The following is an 18,968-nucleotide window of genomic DNA, read 5'->3' on the forward strand; positions in this document are numbered from 1 at the left end:
TATGGGTTAAATACGCATACGTAAAAAAAATTTTATTTTAAACATTTTGATTTAACAAATTTTAAAGAACTATATATGAGTACAGATAGAAATTTTTCTATATATAAAGAAGTATTCGTGACTAGAGCTCTTGATACAATTATTACTGAAAATTGCGCAAATAAAATTAATAGAACATTAGTTCAAATATTACAAATTATTAATAAATATTACATAATGAACAATTGTCTATAATATGTTGTGCGCAAATGATTTTAATAGAACATAAAATATATTATAAATTATTTATTACTAAATATCACACAATAAACGATTGCCTGTGATATGTTGTATATTAACTTTTTCATGGACCACAAGAAACCAGCTTCCATTCGTGGCGATAATGGTATCCTATCTTTTCTGTTTATATATAATTTTTAATATCATTTCCTTTAATTCTTTAACTAAATATTACTCCAAAAAATTCGTTTACAAAAGAATTAAACGAATCGTTATATATGATAAAACAGTATTTCACATTATATTATATACATATTATATTTTAATATATAATACTTTCCTAAATAACTTCCCTAGCGAAAATTTTTAGTGAGACATTGTGTCATCTGTTAGGTAGTGTTTTATCGATGATTATATTGTTTATGAAGAGTTTTATTGATATTTTGAAACACTGTTTTCAAAGCGTAATTTTTCAAAACATAATCGAACATCTCTTAAACAATATTCCATGTTTAAATTACCATTTCATAAACAACTCATCAATACTTTAAAACTCAAATTAAACATCTACTCAATATTTAAACAAGCTTTTTATAAACTTTTAATAAACACATTATTTTCGCCAGGGTTATCAAACGAATTACGATAATAAATATAAAAAGAAACATAATTATGTATTCTGATTAAAGTTATACACTGTTATAACAAATTCTAAAAAAAATTACTTGAAATTTTGATCTATATCTATTATTAATACATATCTAAAGTGTTATGCTCCTTGATAAATCAACAAACAATGAAAATTATTTCTTAAAGCATTGCTAATACTCATAAGTCGTACAGAGCTTAAAAACAAACTGCAATTAGGTACTTTTCAGTTCAGTTACATCCAAAATAGCAAATGATGCTATAAGAAATCTTTTCATTTTTTATAGTTGTATTTAAGGAAACGTTGAATCGACGTATCATAAGTTACAAAATATCACAGTTTCAGCAAATTTAACTAAAATCTCTTTTTTATATGAATAGTATGGACTCTTTTAACAATTATAAAGCTATTAAATTTATAAGTCCGAAACCAATTCAATTCTCTTTGGAATATGTTGTTAAGCACAAAAGAGACACGTAATTTTTTATATCAATTGTAATTGGAGATTTAAAGAGTGTAAAACAGCTTAAAGAGTGTAAACCGTTAAGCTTAATGGGGGAGTATTTCCAAAATATTAAATTTAAACACAGCTATATTTATATAAATATGACATGTCCTGATAAATATATACCTAGATAGAAAGTGTATTAAAAAATCAGAAAAGTTTTATCTGAAACATTTTTTGTATATCTCATCGTTTCATTGATTGCATGTGTAATTAAAACTAAATATAAACGTTAGCTTTGAGAGATCGTATATATGACACACTTTAAATCTTAAATTAAGCCGATATACAAAAATATTAAATCGATTCCGGATAATTGTGATAAATTCCTCGTTAGATAACTTGTAAATGCCAAAATTTTAATTTCCAACTGATTATATACTAAACAATTATTTCTTAAATTAGCTATACAAATTTTTAACAAAAACTTTATGAGGATGTAATTCGCAATATATCTTCCTATGGACAGTTCGTGTGTATTACTATTTCCCCTAAATATATATTCATTATAAAAAGCATGTTGTTTCAAGTTTGTGCAGCAGTTTCAGTAACTGCGAGGAAAATTCTTGTAAAAAAATCTCTACATTTGGTTTCTTCGCCTTCAGCAGCGTACTCTTGATAGTTGTTTGTACAGATCGATGATCTGCAACTTTTTATCCTTGTGCATCCGTCGTACGTGTACATACATGTTCGACGAAAATTTGGCTTTCTTCGTGCAATATGGGCATTGATATCGCGGTTCCTTGCCGCATTGGAACTGGCAGTGCGTCTTCATATCGGAGAGTCTGGTGTAGCCGCTGTTGCATCTAGGACAGTGAAACTTCTTCCTCATAATCGAACCCTGCGCGACCACATTGTCCGGCCAGCGAGTCGCAGGAATCGATGCTACGACGGTTTCCTGACGATGACTCGAGTCGACGTAAAGATATGTGTTCTCCTCTGTATCTTCCATTACATTCAAGTTGTCTCTTCGTGGTTGATAAGACTCCGCGGTTACACCACGACCGGATACTACCTGGGGGTGTACGTAAGACGAGTGCATCTGTCCGTAAAGCGGATCTAGAAAAAAAAATGGGAAATTTCGACTATAGTTAATGATGACTAGCGAGTTTGCCAGATACAAATCACAACATCGGATAGAGAAAAATTTCCGTCCATGCTCTTCAATTATCTACATATTCGAGACTCGCGAGATTCGAGTCTTGCACGTATTACACTCACAGAAATACAAATTGCTACAAAATTAAATAAAAATAAGAGCGATCGTTGTATATTTCTAGAACCAATCTGCAGACATATAAGAATACTATAAAATGATATATCCGGGAAGAGTAATTCAGTTTATTTTAACATATAATTTAACATACAATAGTATTATTAATAATAACATTCCTGAATAAATATTATTATTCAGTTTTAATAATTAAATTGTATACTTTATTTTTGTTCTAAACATTTTGTGTATGTATGTAGTATGTATTCAATATGTATGTATGTCAAATATGTATGCTGGTTGAAAACAAGAATGAGAAGATTCTGATTACATCAATTAAAATTCTGGTTACCTCAACTAAATCTAGTAGAGCTAACACATCAATTTCGATTCGTTCATTTTCATTATTTCTGTATTAATCAGAATTCTAATTGATTCAACCAGATATTTTTCACGGTGCAGTGCAAAAAATATAAAAATATGAAAACACTGTATTGTATGAAGGTAGTTCTTTAGCAAAGTTCTCTATATAGGCATGCATTTTTTTTATTTAAAACACAGTTTTTGCAATAAAAGTAGATTTCATATTTTATATTTCAGCGGTGTACATTAAAGTATTACGTATTTTATATTTAAAATTGAAAGATTGAAAGCTTTATGTATTTCGTAATTTGAATAATAACAACATTAATCGTTAATTTTAGTAATTAAAATATACAAAATACTTTCAATCTTTCATTATTAACATCGAGAGAAATACAAAGTATAAAATATTTTTATATACTTCCATAAAATATAAAATGCAAAATATTTTCATGTACATCGTCGAAATACAAAATACACGATACAATTGTCTTACAAATACCATTTCAAATAAAAGTATTTTAAATACACGCTCAGCCCTGTTCTTTAGAACTCACCTAAAATCACGTATATATCCGCATAATTTAGATAAAACATTTAAACTACATGTAATTAATGAAACAGTATAGAATATACAACAGTACTATAAATCAAGAATTCCATCTTCACACCAAATAAAAATTAAGTAGCGTTATATTTACTTTTCAAAGTTTTTGTATGCATGTTTAAGCATGTAAATATATCTTTTCAGACCGTTGATTTACTACTTTTTTTGACTGTTAAAATCGTAATTTTTTGAAACTATTATAATCTCATTTTAAAGAAAAGTCTATGGTAAGATTGGTGTGTAGTTAGTCAAAAAAGTGTTTCTGAGTCTTATCAGTTACTAAGTTTTTTATACGTAAAAAGTTATATTTTCAACATTTTCTTTCTGTCTTATTTCATCATTAACCTATCGCAGTTTCCATACGTCAATCTCTCTTTATCTCTCTCGATATTTCAACTTTATTATAAAAAAAATTGAACATTTCTAAAGTAATTCGATTTACTAAAGAACCACCTTAAATTAAATTTGATATTATTAGGAATTAGACTTTTATTTTATATCGGAACAGTCTGATCATTCTAAATTTGGCCAAACAATATGTTGTTTCAATAAAGATTCGAGAACCGTTTGTTTCATTAGATCTATTATATACATTGGTTGATTGCTATGTATCGCGCGCACATGCGCGTACATATTTGACGACACCTTCGCCCGTTTTTGACAGTAAGGACACTCAAACCTTGGCTCCTGACCACACTGAAACCGCAAGTGTTTCTTCATGTCACTAGGATATTTATAACTTTTGCCACACTTGGGACATGTATACCGTCGGTGCCCTTCGTCTTGCTGCTGCTGTTGTTTTGTCACGTTCTCAGGATACCAATCAGACCCGGAGGTATTAGAATCCATGAAGCAAGCGCCATCATAACTCTGTAACGATGAAGTATGAAGTCCGAAATGCTGTTCCGACGACGTTATGTTGAAATAACTAGAATTCAGCTTCTTCTGATACGGAACAATTCCTAGAAAAAGAACGACCCCACGAGGATAAACCTCTGTGAAATAAATAATCTTTTCCCATCTTATAGATAAAAATGTTTGATGAAAGTGTGTAAGATAATGAAAATCGTAATACTAATATTTAATAGTAAACTCGACAGTATAGAAATTAATAATTTTAATATTCCATATATACTCTCTAAATAGTCTAAATTAGTTAAAATGGAATCGATCTCATTCCAAAGAGTGAAAATTGAGCCAATCTTGAAAAAAAATCAACGCACGCACACAAATCAAATAGAAAAATTAAGAAAAACGGTAAGAGGAAAAAATACTAGACAGAGGATTACTAAAAATAGGATCTATTAATTTTAACTTTTAAAATGCATCAAGAACAGGAATTCGAATCGAACCAAAATCAAAATCGATAATCGGATCGTAGCCGTTATTTTAGTTAGATCAAAATTAATAATTCTCGAAAAGAATTTCCAATTTTTGTAAAAAAAGGAAAAAATAATTGTTATACAAAAATAATATAGTTTAGTTAGTAATACAAACGAATTTAGGATCCCCTTCAAGTTTACTATATTCATTGTTAGTATTTTCCATTGGAAAAACTAGTGCAACACTGGTCAGTTGAGTGCAAATCGGTTTGTATATTTTTAGTAATAAATAATTTGATCTTTTCAAGGTTATGAAGTTATCAAAGAATATAATTAATTAAAAGAATTTTAAATTATTTATTAACACTGAAAATATATAAAATGATTTGCATTCAATTGTACTCAATGTGCACCAGTATTATAGTTTCCTAGTAAATAATGCTAATAGCATTTACAGGAAAAAGACTCATGTCCTTCCTCAAGTTTCTCTCTGCTAATAGTATAATGTCTTACTTAGAAAACAGCATACGAAACAGTTACATACAAAACAGTTGAAAAACACGGAATCGCACATTGTATTACATAACATCGTTTGTGTATGTTGCTGGATATCAACCAAGGCTTCATTACATATAAAATCATTACATATAAAATGATATAAACTATGTAAGCATAGTATATAAGACCTCTGAACCAATAAAAGCCGTAGCGCAGACTTTTGCATCACACATATATTGCCACCGCACAAATATTATCGTAACCATAGACTTATAAGATTATAAAATACGAGTAGACCCAGTATGCCCACATGATAGAAATTGTATTGACCACATGACACACATTATAATTTATTGTAATATATTACTGTATACAACATTTATACGTCCTTGTACATTTATGGGACAAAAATTCTGAATTAAAGTCAATATCTGAAGTCTGCAATATGCTGCTAGACAAATCTTAAAGGTTAATCAGTAAAGTTCCTAAGATTGCCATCCATTTCTTTTTCACTTATCACCTAAGTAACTTTAGACATAATCTAACATCAAGTATCTCTCTTCAGCTTATTAAATGTTGCACAGGTTATCAAACATTGTGAATAATTGTATTTAAAACAATATAACAACTGTCACATTTTAACTTGCGCTAAGAATATCATGTACTGTTACCAAAATTGCCCAGTGATAACACCGATTTTACAACATTGCCTATATCTACAAAGACCAAGTATCAGTTTCGTCGAATAAATAAGTGAAGTAAATAAAAATGGAACTAAGTTAACACGTAATGTATAATATGGCTATTGAATTATAGTAGTATGAGAAGCGAACAAGAAAATAGCACTAAAAAATGAATTTAATAATCCTAATGTTGTTATTTCATCAATCTGCAGATGATTTTTAAAATTTAAATTCTACAAAGTTAAAATTGTTTTGGTAAACGATTATAAATTGATGAGTCTAAATTTTTTCAGTATTAAAAATCCTGATAAATTAGTTCTAATTAAATATTAATTAATACCATAGTTAACGCATGCGTTACTAATTGTTTTTTGCGATACATACAAAAAATATGATGGAACAAAATATTAATTAATGTGTATAATAAACAAATGGTATAAGAGAAAAACATTTATAATAAATAAAATGTTATAAAAGAAAAAAAATTTTTTTTATTATTTTTATTAGCAAGCAATACAGAAACTGAATATAAACTTACAAATAATGATGAGGGCATGCACATATATATCAAAACATATAATTTAAGGTACAGTTAAATTAAATTATAGCAAATTACACTTAATTTTTCATTCATTTATGATAATTCTTTCCATTCAAAAAAAATTAATTTAAAGCGTTTATGTGTGTCATAATAACTTGTAGAAGAATTACATAACAAAAATTGTAGAAGAATGTATACTCGCGGAAAAAAAACTTTCGTGTCCCTCTTATTAAAAAAAAAAACAAAAATAATATTGAATATATTTGAAGAAGAAATATTAATTTCGCATCAAATATTATAATACATAAACTTAATAATAATTCATGAATTAAGACATTTTATAATACGAGAAATTCCCCAAGGATGAAACATAACATAACTTTTTTCAATCGATTGTAAAATAATACTAGTTACCACAAAACATTTCGACTGTAACAAAAATATATTAAAATTAAAAATCATTTTATTAATTTAACTTAATCTGAGTCAATGCTGGAGCAGCTGTCGAAGAGCATGCTCTGTGACTGTTCTCTCTTGCGTTGCTGTTTCACGCAATGGTTCTGCTTATGACGCTCCGGAATAATTGATCCAATCAAAGTTCTGCCACACTTTGGGCATGTTACTGTTTTCTGGCATTCGTGTTTCTGATGATATCTCAAGAATTTCAATTCCTTATAATTACGACCACATTCCACGCATTTGTACTTTCCATTTTCCTTATTGGTTTTAGAGCGCGGATTCAACAAACATGTCGTTACAATGTGACGAGAGAGCAATTTACGTTCTGCGTAAGTGATACCACAAAACTGGCATTTGAATTTCGACAAGTTCACATCCTTCGAGTCAGTCCAAGACAAAGAGCTTTCACTATCACTGTTCTCAACCGAGTTATCGTTCTTAGAAGTTACTGGAACCACTGAAGAATTTTGCGCAGTGCTTGTAGAGGGCATGTCATTGATAAAATCATATTCTCTTCCTTTAGCATTTCTTCTTCCTTTCTCCGATAAGTTTTTTTTTTGCTTCAGTGACAGTGATTTTTCTTCTTCCGATAATCTTTCTACCTTCACTCGCATTATCTGCGATGACTCTTTCTCTGTAACACGATGACAAACAAATGTTTTAAGAAAAAAATAATAATAAATGCTCGTAATATAACGCTAACAAGTTAGAAAATTTTTTTCGTTACAGACAATACAAAATTGTCATAACCAATCTTCAATATAAGGAAGAAAAGAAAAGGTAAATAAACATTAAAATTGCATGCAAGCCCATTGTAGCCTTAAAAAAATATAGAAGGAAAAACAAATCAATCAGTATGAAGGTAGTTCTTTAAGCGCAAAATAATCACAATAAGTATATTTTATTATTGTATAAATTCTTGTATTTTAATCGTATGTATACCACTTAAATAAACATTCGGTGTCAAACATCAGAACATAAATACAAAAAGATAAAAATATCAATTTAAAAAATATTCCATAAATATTGAGAAAAATTGACGTCTCTTTAGCTTGCTGTTTCCCTAATCTTCGATGTCGTTGTGGTTGGTTTCGAACAAATAATCTGAAAACAGAGAGATATGGATCAGTAAAAGTACCATTGTCAGACGAACAAAATAAATCTGTAAATAAAGAATTGCTTGAACGACGAAATATCAACAATAATTTCCTTACTGAATAGAAATGCGATGTCATTGAGATGAATTGGATGTTTCTGCAGAAATCTAAGCGTCTGTATTTTTAAACAGGATAAAAAAAAATAACAATTTTTTCATTTTAGAAATATTCGATATTATAATTTATATACATTTTTATCATAACATATCACAATAATTCTTTGACTTGATATTCAGTTGCACTGTAAACGATATGCGCCGTACAGTATTGTATTTCGGCCTATCGATAAAAATATCTCAACGAAAACCTATTCCGAGAAACGGAATTAAAATCTCGTGGTATCCTCAAGATATTAATACAAGATTTTAAGTTGCTTTTTTTTTTTAAGGACAGAGTGTTTCAGAATCCTCACTACATTATTGCCACTCGTTGTATTAAAGTTCTTCAATTGATTTCTTTATCGTCAAATAACATTATCTGAACCACTATGAGTCCTTCTGAATAAAAATAATTAAAAAAATCACATTTCAAAAATGTCTTTCGATCAAAATCGTGTTTCAGTTCATAGCACGTGTCACGCGCATTAGCAAAGCTGAAAATTGCACGGGGCTCTTTGGCGGTGTCTTCGCAGACTGCTACTATGTAGAAACGTCTTGCCGCAGACATTGCACTTCTGCGTGCGACCGCACTCGTGCCTCACATGGAAGATAAGATGCGACTGCTTAGAGTAGCAAGCGCCGCATTGTGTGCAGGAGAACGGTCTAATCTTCTGTGATTGATGGCAGGTAGACCTGGGGTTCCAGTAGCAAGAGCTCTTCTGATGACTCCTCAGATGGCCAGACTGCGTAAAGCCCTTGCCGCAGTACTTGCAACTATACTTTCTCTTGGTGCCTTCGCCGCGCGTTGAATTATTTGCACTTAGCTCCAATTCTGCAACACGATTACCGTTCCGTCAATCGATTGCATTCATATCTTTAAGCGAGCATACACAAAATTAATAAAGCAAGATTTCTTTCTAAGAAAGTGTTTATTTGCGGGTTTATTCGTGGGTTACAAAAATAAATGTTCAATTTCATTCAATCATTTGCGGTCCAAAATCTCAAATAATGTAGTACTATTCAACATTTATATTATTATATATTATGAAACTTTTAAAAAATTTATTAAAAATTCCTAAAATAAGAAATATTTAAGTACAATCACTTTTGCGTTAAACATTTTACGTAACGACCGCAAAAGATCAAGAAAATTTCTTAACAAAAAAACTGTAAAATGTATGTCATGCGTACATATAAACTAGTCCGTCACATTAAAATGAACTGGAAAAATATGCTCTATATTTGCACATTCCCCTACCATAACTTTGCAGCGAGAAGAAAAACACAATGACACTTACTTCCACATTAGCTGTTAAAAAAATATCTCAATATAATGTATACAAAATATCAGGGATGGAATCATTGTTACGTTTAGAATGTGAGAATTTAGTGACATTATTTTAATTTATTTGCACGTTATGTATACATGTAGAAGATGATAATGGAGTTTCGAAAAGTCAAATAACCTAATGTTTAAAATTAATATTAAGATAAAAATATCAGCGCAACCCTCGCCCTGATGATGTGAACGGTACGGTTCACGAAACGTTGGCATTAAAAATGAAGAAAGACATGGCGATAACCCGCAAACCTTCTCGCATAATTGAAGATAAAAATATTTTTCGCATAGTTAACTGCGTTGACTCTTTATAGCCTTTCAATTTTATGATTATTTATTTGTTTTGAACAAAAAGAGTCTATAACTAGTACATTTATTTATTAATATTTTTTTAAATTAATATAATATTATCATAAAACTTATAGTTGTTTAGATGAATCAATAAACTAATTTAATTAACTATAAAATAATAATGAAACTAATTTAATGAACTAATCTATTTTGTATGACAAAGAAAAATTATCTTAATAAATTGTGAAAATAAGAATAGTAATAGAAATTATATCGCACACAGTCCAAATAATATTTAATGTTATTAAATAAATAAATTACAAGCTACAGAATGGACTAGTAAAACTAGTCAACGAATAATGAAAGTTTAAACATTCGTATTTATGTCTAATACAACCAATTAACATACTAACAGGCATATGAACTATCAATGATCCGAGTACTTTCATATAGATTTTATAATCAACGCCTGGAATCGTAAAAATTGCTATTTTGATATAACGCACAACTTCTTGTATCTGTACAATTTGTTGTGCAGTGCAGAAAAGTCTTGTCACAATCATCACACTTTAAAGTTTTACAGCAATCGTGACGCACGTGCCACTTCAGGGAACTCTGCTTCACTGAATACGAGGCACTACATTCAAAAACACAAGAAGGACTTCAATAAGAATCAACAACGGTTCGCTCTTAGCTGGCGTTTCAGCTAAACTCGTCACGCGCCAAAGTATCAAAAAATCGAAAATTCATGCTTAAGTTCGGCGCAGAACAATTCATAATCGAAGTCATAAAATAAAATTGATAAAATAGTCCCGCATATTGAACAAATTTTTGATAATATATTATAAATTGAACAAAATTATTTTATATTTGTTTTTGTAAATTTTCTTTTGATGTACGGTTATAATTATGAAAAATAATAAATAAGATATACATAGATGTTGGGTACATAAACAGGTTTTAAAAAAGTTATATACCGTAAAATATAATAAACTTACTTATTCTACTGAAATTAAACGTAAACATAAAGAAAATTTAGGTGTTCACACAGTTATATACATCGCAACGCGATCAGTCGAGTATTCATATAAAATATATATATATGTATATATATATTGATCGTTCAAAAACAAATTAAATCAAATTTGAAATTTCTGTGTAAAATCGAATCGAATCTTTTTGATACAAAAACAAATCGTATTCGAATCTAATTTTCTCAAAGTTACATTAAAATGAAGCAAATACACGAATTCGAAATTGAACTACTAATGATTTAAAATTTCGAATTTGGTTTCAAATCTCTCAACATCAAAAATGAAATAAATCGAATCTACTATGATTTGAATCGATTCGAATTGATTCGTACACCTCTATAATAATTTGAGTAGTTTCAAACGAATTTTACAGTCAACTTGAGTTACAAAGATTACTTTTTTTTTGCAGTTTTTTTTACATTACTTTTTTTTAACAGGCACGTTTTTTTGTGCCTATACAAACTGCACATCTGCAGAAAAGTCTTGCCGCAATTATAGCACTCTAAAATTCTACCACAATCTCGACGTATATGACGCGTTAGGGAATTCTGCGTCGAATACGAAGCACCGCATCTAGAACACGAGAAGGGTTTTGAGTTCTGCGCGTAATAACACTTAGACTTCGGGTTCCAGTAACAGTTCTTCCTCAAATGATGCGTAAGATTGGATTTAAGAACGAAGCTCTTGTTGCAGTAAACGCAGGCGTAAGTTCGGACGATGGGCGTATGAAATTCTGAAACATAAGAATCAATAACAGTTCGTTTTTAGTGCTGGTATTTCAACTGGATTCGCTCATGCAACATTCGCTAACATAAGATAATAAAGTATAGATGTGTGTTATCTACTTTAGTTATATAACATTATAACATAATAATGAAGAACGTATATAATAAACAAAAGTACAATATATAAGTCTCATTAGCAAATTACAAAAATTTTGTAACACTGTGATAAATAGTATTTTTACATCCTACACATTATACGCTACATATGTATATTTCGTAAAATAAAGTACTATATTAAAATATTAACTAATATTTAAATTGAAAATTATCCTATATCTTACAATTATTGGCAAACTTAAAAATAACTTTTGTACGTAGAAATTAAAATATTAAAGGAGATTTGTTTAAATCATAAAATACTATAAAGATCTAAATAAATTAGAAGTTTAAATTAAAAATATAAACATATGAGATTTAAAATATTATTTTTGAAATTATTATTTTATTAAAAAGAATTGTTAAAATAATTTATATATTTTTCTAGAAATATAATAATACTTAAAAAAAAATTTTTTTTATACTTATAAAGTATTTAATTTTATAGATTATATTAACAAACATTATCTTCAAAAAATGTCTACTATAGTTCTATAAAAGAAAACATTATACTTATATATTTTTATTAAATCTATATATAGATCCTACAAAAATAACAATTAAAATAACAATTTTATTAAAACTCTTAAATCATGTAATATTTAAATCGTGTTATAAATACTATTGTTTACTGTTTAATGTTTTCAATTAATACTATTTCATATATGTCCAATTAGAAAATAACCAATACTTAGTGCAATGTGTTATTTATATTTGTATTTATATAAAAAGAAATTCATTATTTTTCCAATAGATTTCATGCAAAAATAATGAATTTCTTTTTACTACACCAATATTTTTCGCTTACCTTCGACAATGTGTGTATTTCCTATGCCTATAAAAACTTGATCGATAATTAAATTTCGCTTTACATTTTGGACAAGTATAGACTTTTCCACAATCGTTATATTTGTGTGATTTAAAGGTGGTTGGATTTTTAAATAGTTTTCCACACTTAGTACAAATATATATCTTTTCATTTAATTTCTCCTTTTTCACCAATTTGATATCATAAGCATTGTCATGTTCATTTGCAGTGCCATCATCTAGTTTTTGCATATCTGAAATCAGAATGCGTCAAAATGTCATTACAATTTTATTTTACAATAATTAACATTTTAATTACAACTATATTTTATATTCTATATAATAAACAAATAAAATCGTTTTTAAAATAAAACGCACAATTTGTTTATTAGGTATCAAAATAGATTAAAAAATAATAGTATTAAATGTGTCGTAGTACAAAAAAACCTGTTTAGAAAAATAATTGTAACCATGATTGCGAGCAACAGGACAACTTTTCGCGCTTTCAGTAACCAAAATCCTCCAAATTCTTACTTCTTGCGATATCGGCAAGTATACTAGTTTATTTTACTATTATATTTTGCAAAACTAGAGTTAAGCGTCAGGTACAAGAGAGCACATCAAATTATCGAGACACCTTCAGCGAAATATTATCGTGATTTAACTTAAAATTCCTTAAAGACGAAAAAAAATATCGCAACAGCGACAGCTTTGGTACCGAATCGCTTAACCATAATATTAGAAGTGCAAAGGTTTCCGATCGAGTTTTACAACCCTTATGACGGATGAGAAACTCGAACGAAGCCGAAACGTCCAATATTTGGAAAATTTGTTGTGAATTTAATGTTAGATCTTTTTTTGATAAAATATATCTGTTAATTATATGCATGAATAACTGCGTTTATTCATACCTCTCACAATTGCCCGTTAATTAATTTTACATTTGCTATTATCATTTAATATCTCGAGAGCTCAATTTATAGTATTTTTAATTTATATTATCAACAAATATCATTTGATGTAATCAAAATTAGAATAAAATATAACAAATGTCAGTATAACATTGCATCTCCTACTGATTCCTGATTTTTCTTCTACTATTTCTTTCATTCACGTTAATTTGTTTTTTTATCATCTTGCTTATATATGTAAATTTTGTAAAATATCATATAAAAAATAAAATCATATTAAATAAATTCCTGACATTTTTTCTCATTATTCTCGAATAAATCCTAATAAATTGCACAATTTCTTTAATAATTTCAATGTTCAGTCGTTGATGTTATTAAGTTTCAATATCACAGTCATTTGAAATAAAAATATAATAATTTAATATTTATACTCTATATTGTAGTAATATCATGAAGCATTAAAATTAACGATGTGTGAGAAAAGAATTTAAAATAATAATCTCATAAAACGATACACAGCCTTGTTTTATTATTATAAAGAATTTATTACTTAATTAATTATTATAAAATTATGTATAAAGGACTCTTGTTAATAAATAAATTTAAAAATGAATAAAGGACATAAGAATCAAAAATTAAAACTAATCTTATATGTCAAATTTTAGTTTTAGTTTTAATTTTTGTTTCTTATGTCCTTTATTCATTTTTAAATTTAATTATTATAAATATTACTTTTATGAGAAAACAAGATACAATACAAATATATGATTAATTGATAATTATTATAATAATTTGTTACTGACTAGTATTTTTTAACGCGCATTGATAAATTTTTATAATTAAAAACCAAAATGCATAATAAAAACTAATTGTATTCAATATGAAAATATTTTCTCGTGCATAAAACTAATAAGAGAGGAAAGAAAATAAAGAGATATTATAATACATCCTGAAAAATATAATCTTTATTTTTTTGTGTATATTCATACTCATAAAAATTGAATATTCGTAAAAATATACGTAAGATAATCGAGTACATTTTATAGTTTCTTTTAATTATTTTTTCTAATATAATATATACATATATATATATATATATATATGTCCATAAATTAATTTATTGATATACCCCAACATTGTTTAATTTTTTTTACAATAATAACAATTAATAGTTAAAGTTTTACAGTCTTAAAGCAATTTGGTACGCGCGTGCAAATATGAATTCTTCCGCTTATTTAATGATATTCATGAGTTTCATCCCATGGCAACTGCTATACAAGAATACAAAATTATAAAATATAGTTATAGTAATAAAATTACGAGGAATTTCGAAATTATAATTTAAATTAAAAACCCTCTCTTGTATATACATATAAATTTGATAACAATTTTACAATTTAATTTACAGTCTATTTGTTGTTGATTATCAAAAAGAGATCTTCACCCTTGTGCTTGCGTCTAATGTGTGTATAAATATTCGGCGGGTGTTTGCTCTTCAGATCGCAGTACGGACACTGGAATTTCGGCTCTCGGCCGCACGCCATGCGCAGATGCGTGTTTAACGTACGCTTGTTCTTGTAGCCTTGCGAGCATTTTGGACATACATAATTTCTGGACTCGATTTTGTTAAGATTGCGCCGTTTCTCAATAGAGAAGGTTGGGTCCATGAAGCAACCTCTGGTCAGATGACTTTTCAGATGAGATGTCGTCGGGTACGGACTGTTGCAGAAACAGCAACGATACTCGCTAATGTCAAGCACTGCAACAAATAACGACGAGGATTGAACAGGAGAGTGTTACAGGAATCGATATTTATTGAGATGTCTAACTACTGAACTCGCAAAAGGAAAATAAGACATAGAGGATGATAGGACAACCCTTAGTTTACATGCTCGAAAAACTTGAAAGACGATCTTGTCTGTGTTGATTAGTGAAAAGTAATTTTTATTCGCCCGTTAAACCCCGAAGAAACATTAATAATTCAACTTTTGATATTTATTCCATTACACGTATTTTTATTTATGGTTAACAATCATATATTCCGACACAGAGAGAGGTAATATAAATATAATTAAACTAATTTCACTAATTCTTTTCATTTTATATCGTTTTAAAATCGTTAATGTGAATGTATTCAACAGCTCAAGTTATTGTTGAAAATTTTTTTTTCATTTTCCACTAAAATGCAAACGCAGAAAAAGCATTTGCAATTTCGAACATTGAAAAACATAATTAAGGCGTTCTTTTCTTGCATAAACTGCTACTGCTGCTGACGATTCTTTCGTTCGGGTATCTTCTTCTGAAAGACCTGAATCTCATGCATTGAGTATTTGCTTCAGTATGCTGCAAGCAGATTCGAAATAAAACAAATATTGATTTCGCAATTCCTTGCGGATGATGTACGTCCCGCGTTTAATTTTTATGAATACGATTTCTTGCTGATAATGTGTCTCACGATTCATCTTTGTGAATATCTAAGCAAGAACTAAGTCTATCTCTGCTTTCTTGATTCTTTTACATGATCTTCTAGCAGTTGGATATACTACGCTCCTCGCCTACATCATCTTCTAGTTAAATTATCATTTCAGAACATAGAGAAAAGAATGTAATCAAACCAATTGTATTATTTCATTAAACAAATAATTAATTCTTTTCAGTAATAAAATATTATTAAAACAAATATTTCATACATTGAGCTGTACTCCCATTCTATCCTCTCTACTCTTGTGAATGTTATCTTTATAAGATTACTACTGCGCCATAACATCACGTCATAATATCAATCAACATAATAAGTGAATTAATACATACAAGTGCTATTTGAAACGAAATTTTTATTTACAATTTATTTTTATAACACTACAATTATCCAGAAATCTTTTTTTTACATTTCTTTGCAATGCTTATTTCAAATTCCGCGATAAAATGGTTATAACGTACAAATTAATACAAAGGTAACATACAATCAATTATATTATTTAATATACATATAATATTGTGTATGTATACATTTGCATGTATATATTTAATTTTATTGCTTAAAAAATTCCTAATAACTTTTTAATTATTTGATAATATATTCAGCACTCTATCACGGATTGAGAATTAAAAATAAAACATTTAATAAATGTATATTAGAAAGAAATTTAGATTTATATAAAATATGAAAAATTTTTTTGTTAATAACTTTTTAGCGAAAGACGGCTGCCGGCTAAAACTTTCTGAAGATCACTCAGGGTTGTGACCTTGACCACATATGTCAAGGTCAAGATCATTGGATGGTGGTCCATTATTCTACATAGTTCCCACAACTTCTTCAACAAGACGTGAGCTACAAGAACTTTTTTAATTAATTTTTAATGATTTATTAATCGATATAAAATCATTGCGTAAATATGATGGCTTAAATCGTTGTTAAAAGTAACATTTTTTTATATTCTGCTAAAATGCAAGACACATAAAAATATTTTCGACTTTGATCATTAAAAAACTTAATTAAGGCAATCATTTCCCGGCTTCAAGATCGATTATGTAAATCTTGAAGCCCACGTGTTTGTGCTTAATATGTGTAGACATGTTAGACCGTTGTTTCGTCCGGATGCGACAATACGGGCACTGGAATCTGGGACTTTTGCCGCACTCGTATTTGAAGTGTCGCCATAGAGCGTTTCTTTGTTTGTAGATCTTGCCGCAATCTTTGCAAACATGGCCCTGCAATGGTTGCTGTGGAAACGACTGCTGCCGCTGCGAAAATTGTTGCTGCTGCTGCTGCTGCTGCTGTTGACGATGCTGCTGTTCGGATATCTTCTTCCAGTCGGGCGACTGTAAGGCCAGAGTCTCATGCACCGTCGAGTATTCGGTCCAGTATGCTGCAACCATGTTTGAAACGAAACGAATGTGTAAATTTTACGATCTCTTATGGATAATGTATGTCTCGCGATTCATCTTTGTGAGTACCTGAGCATGCAAGGTCTCAGTCTCTTTTTCTGTTCCTTTTACGCGATCTTCCAGCGGTTGGATAGACCTACTACGCTCCTCGACTACATTATCTTGTAGCTAAATTATCATTTCAGAAGAACATAGAGAATATTAGATTAAAGAGTGTAATTAAACCAATTGTATTATTTTATTAAACAAATAATTAATTCTTTTCAGTAATAAAATATTATTAAAACAAATATTTCATACATTGAGCAGTACTCCCATTCTATCCACTGTACTCTTGTGAATGTTACCTTTATAAAATTACTACTGCGCCATAACATCACGTCATAATATCAATCAATATAATACGTGAATTAATACATACAAGTGCTATTTGAAACGAAATTTTTATTTACAATTTATTTTTATAACACTACATATTATCCAGAAATTTTTTTTTACATTTCTTTGCAATGCTTATTTCAAATTCCGCGATGAAATGGTTATAACGTACAAATTAACACAAAGGTAACATACAATCAATTATATTATTTAATACATATATAATATTGCATGTATACATTTAATTTTATTGTTTAAAAAATTTCTAATAACTTTTTAATTATTTGATAATATATGCAGCACTCTATCACGGATTGAGAATTAAAAATAAAACATTTAATAAATGTATATTAGAAAGAAATTTAGATGTATATAAAACATGAGAAATTAAAATCAATGATTATTTCTAAATTGTCTTTAAATTAAATATAATTATTTTAAAAATATAAAATGTATAATCTCATTTTAACCAACAATAATCCGTAATATAATTAATCTCAAAAAATGTGTTTTATGAAAAATGAAATTAACTGTTCTAACAAACATTAAATTAAAAAATCCTGAATTTTAATTCATATAAAATTCTAAATTAAATACTCTACAAATAAAAAAATATTTTTTACAAATAATATTTTCATAACTATCATAAATACATAGAACGGTTAAGTTAAATTATTTGTGTATTTTTACATCTTTACTTTTAACTTACAAATTTTCTAATATTTTCTTACCAATTTTATACAACTTCAGTAATTATCTAAAATAACGGACTATCCCTCCGATACCTTGACCTTGACATATGTTGTCAAGACCCTGAGTAACTTTCCGCAGGTTTTACTTGACTGTCAACCCCCGCTAAAAAGTTATTAACAAAAAAAATTTCAAAAAAAACATAGTATTTCTACTATACGTATACGATATTAAGTACTATTCTATACCTCTTCCTGCTTACAAACGTTTAACTTTCCACGCGAAGCAATTCCTCCTCCCCTCGCCCTGGAAAGGGGCATACGACTTCCACACGGTTTAGACTTTCCACGTGAAACGAGAGCTATCTCGCACCAAAAAATGGATTGGGTTAAGTTATTTTTTACAGTAGGTTCCACTCCTCCTCCCCCCCCCCCC

The 18,968-nt window shown here is 28.7% G+C and overlaps 1 protein-coding gene across 1 annotated transcript in view; it reads right to left on the bottom strand.

Annotated features, from left to right (window-relative positions):
• LOC108773324 (zinc finger and BTB domain-containing protein 17) overlaps window positions 1-18,968 on the bottom strand; it is a 142,172-nt gene that overhangs the window by 93,054 nt on the left and 30,150 nt on the right. The window lies entirely within an intron of this gene.

Source organism: Cyphomyrmex costatus, unplaced genomic scaffold, assembly GCF_001594065.2.
Source record: "Cyphomyrmex costatus isolate MS0001 unplaced genomic scaffold, Ccosl1.0 scaffold205, whole genome shotgun sequence".
NCBI lineage: Eukaryota > Metazoa > Arthropoda > Insecta > Hymenoptera > Formicidae > Cyphomyrmex > Cyphomyrmex costatus.